The 2576-nt window shown below is 44.1% G+C and overlaps 1 protein-coding gene across 12 annotated transcripts in view; it reads left to right on the top strand.

The window, feature by feature from the left end:
- Msi2 (musashi RNA binding protein 2) overlaps nucleotides 1–2576 on the top strand; it is a 369528-nt gene that overhangs the window by 42838 nt on the left and 324114 nt on the right. The window lies entirely within an intron of this gene.

Genomic DNA, 2576 nt, shown 5'->3' with positions numbered 1-2576 from the left:
AGTAGCACTACCCAGGAGACCAGTTGTTTGTTTGTTTGTTTGTTTTAAACACATTGGCCTTTAGGAGACATTCAAAAGCATCCGTGTGTGCTTCTAATCCTCCTAAGCTTGTTGAAAGAGATTAGGAGCACATCCTTTGAGATATGCTCTGAGATGTGCTCACAGTGGTGAGGGCAGCATATGTTTCTAACTTCCTTTGTCCTAGGGAGGTACTACCCTGTGGGTGCTCAGACAGGAGATCCCTAGTAATGACACTAAGGGAGCATGTCTCAGAAACATTGCCTGTGTTGCTACAACCCCAGTTAGCAGTGTATGTGGACACAGGGACTCTTCTAGACTAGCATTTGCTTTGTGATGGGAAGAGATACATTTCCCTTTTGGGTTTGCATCTCTTCCTTGGAAGTTAAACTTGACTCTGGGGAAAAGTAGTATTGTGGGCCCTTAACAAGTGAGTTTCTTGAGTGCGAGGTCCCAGAGGAAGAACGGTGGGAAGAGGTGATAAGAGGGGAGGAGTGGAGTGTGATTTGGGTTTAGTATTTCTTCCCCACATAGAAAATAATGCATATGTAGACATAGAAAATATGCATGAGCCACATGGCTCAGGAGTGGAACATTACCTTGTTAACGTGCTTAGGTTTGCTTGCATTTCACCCTTGCACTTTTCATTCACTTGACGTTTGTGGATGGATGTAATTCTGGTCCTTTGTATGAATGGACAACTGCTTTGCATTTTCTCCCATTAGTGGCCATTTCAGTTGCTGGTTTTAATTTTTTGGCTTATACAAACAGTTGGTGGTATATCTTTATAAGCTTATCCTGGTATAGTGCACAGAGTTTATCAGAATGTCTTATGGGTGGAACTACTATCTGGGCAGTGGTGGCTCATACCTGTCATCCTAGCTACTCAAGAGGCTGTTATCTGAAGACCATGGTTTAAAGTCAGCTGCAGCAGGAAACTGTGAGATTCTTAACCTCCAAGTAACTACTAAAAACCAGAAGTGCAGCTGTGGCTCGAAGTGTAGAGTTCTAGCATTGATCAGAAAAGCTCAGGGACTGCACCCAGGCCCTGAGTCTGAGCCCTAGGACTGGCACCAAAAATTTAAAAAAAAAAAAAAAAAAAGTAGACCATTTGGGCCACAGGGTAGTGCAATTTCAGGTTGCCTAGAAACTGTTTTGAAGATGGCCTTAGTGGTACATTATGGCTTCCATTGCTATGTTTTACCACTGATCATTGGTCATTGGTATTCTCAGACCTGCAGATTTTTGTTCATCCTAGCTCGTTTTTTTTTTTACCCCTACTCCCTAAATGCTGGTACTAGGGTGTGAACTCAGCTGCCTGATGCTGTCCCTTAGCTTTTCCCCTCAAGGCTTGTGCTCTATCACTTGAGCCTCAGATCCATTTCTGGCTTTTTGGTGGTTAATTGGAGAAAAGAATCTTGTGGACTTTCCTGCCCATGTTAGCTTCAAATTGTGATCCTCAAATCTCAACCTCCTAAGTAGCTAGGATAATTACAAGTGTGAGCTACCTGTGCCTAGCCTCATTGTGGTTTTAATTTGCATTTTACTGGTTACTAATGGGGTTGAACATCATGTTTATTTTTTAGAGAAAGCAATCTGAACACTAAAGCACCCACTAAACCTGAAAACAACTGCTTTGGTGTATGGATATGTCTTCTTGGTGGTGCTGCTTTCTTGCCTTGGGACAGAAGCAGACACAATTTTATTACTTTGAGACTCTCAGGGGTGTTTATCGTCTTGTGACACTTTTCTTGGGCTGAGTGTCATAATTTTAAAAACATTGCTGCTGCTAGCTTCTGTCGACCCCTCATTTTATTAAAAGCCCCTGGATGACAGCAAGCTAGCTTTAGCTTCTTCACCCTTCCTAGTGTGATGAGAGCATGTTGTTCCTTTTAATGTAAATAGACAAATAAATGAGAGTTCAGGCAGGGTCCCCTGGGATTGGTGGCAGCAGATCTTGGCAGAGGGAGTGGCCCTGGGGAGGTACTGGGGACAGCTTTGAGCAAACCTTGCAACCAAGGGTAGTGTTGGTTGGCCCTCCTGTTGGGGGAGGGGAAAGATTATATAGTGAGGAAGGATTAGGGACTGGAGTGGACTCCTAGGCCCGAAGAAGGGTGGAGCAGGATAACAGAGGCACAATATTCCTTTGGATTTCAAGGGGTTGGGCCTGCATCTGAATGAGTACCTGTTGTCCAGGGAAGGGTCCTTGCCGTGGCTGGCTGTCTACGGGGAGAGCTGTCTTGTTTTACTACATGTTCAGTTGAATGCTTTCATGTGAAAATAGACCTTTGATGTGTTGGGAACTGAGAAGGAAAATCTGCTTTGACACCTGGGGAAGGGAAGCTGCCTATGGGAACAGAAAAAAAAAAAAGGTTCTGTTATGACAGAATGGAGCTTCACACTCGCTGTGTTCTGGGTTCGTTGTTCTAATAACCCCATGAGGTGGATCGCAGGACAAAATGCAGGCGTTGAGCTCCACATGAAAGTGTATTTAGAGACAACAGTGTTCTGAGAAGCCGTTGTGTTTGCCGTTGGGTTACAGGTACATAAATACTACC

This window comes from Perognathus longimembris, chromosome 17, assembly GCF_023159225.1.
Source record: "Perognathus longimembris pacificus isolate PPM17 chromosome 17, ASM2315922v1, whole genome shotgun sequence".
NCBI classification, from domain to species: Eukaryota; Metazoa; Chordata; class Mammalia; order Rodentia; family Heteromyidae; genus Perognathus; species Perognathus longimembris.
Note: the sequence above shows the minus strand (reverse complement) of the source record. Positions and strands in the feature narration are given on the sequence as shown.